We start from the raw sequence: 550 nt of genomic DNA on the forward strand, positions 1-550 counted from the left end.
CCAACAGCGCCAGGGCCACCGCACGGCGAGCGCTCCCTGTGCCGCAGCCCTCGGCCCCGGCACCTGCGCAGCGATGCCATGTGTGGTGCCAGCCCCCGGCAGCGTGTCCCCAACCCCTGCCCGGCCGTGCCCAGGTGGTCCCGGGTCCTGCACAGGGTGGCACAGGGCAAAGACGGGGCACGGGAGCGGGTGGCACCGGTGCGGTCCCCGGAGCGCTGATCAGACGGGACGCCTGCGCCTGGCTGGGGGACACGCTGCTCCCCCCATCCCACCATGCCCCACTGGGCTGGGGTCTGCGCCCAGGAGGATGCCCAGGGCACGCAGGGAGCAGCGAGGGCAGGCAGCCCCCAGAGGGATGCTCTGAGCCCCTTGCCCCTCTGTCCCCAGGGCCTGGCACCCCCCCAGCCCGCCACAGGAGGGGATGGGGGGACATGGGCAGGGGCATGGGCAGCGCTGCCAGGCAGCCAGGAGCGTTTCCTCCCGCCCGGGAGGAAGGTGTGTGCCGGCAGTGGAAACGCAGAGCCTTTTCCTGAGACGGGAGAGCTGAGCT

The sequence above is a fragment of the Egretta garzetta genome, unplaced genomic scaffold, assembly GCF_000687185.1.
Source record: "Egretta garzetta isolate BGI_Z169 unplaced genomic scaffold, ASM68718v1 scaffold1037, whole genome shotgun sequence".
Taxonomy (NCBI): domain Eukaryota; kingdom Metazoa; phylum Chordata; class Aves; order Pelecaniformes; family Ardeidae; genus Egretta; species Egretta garzetta.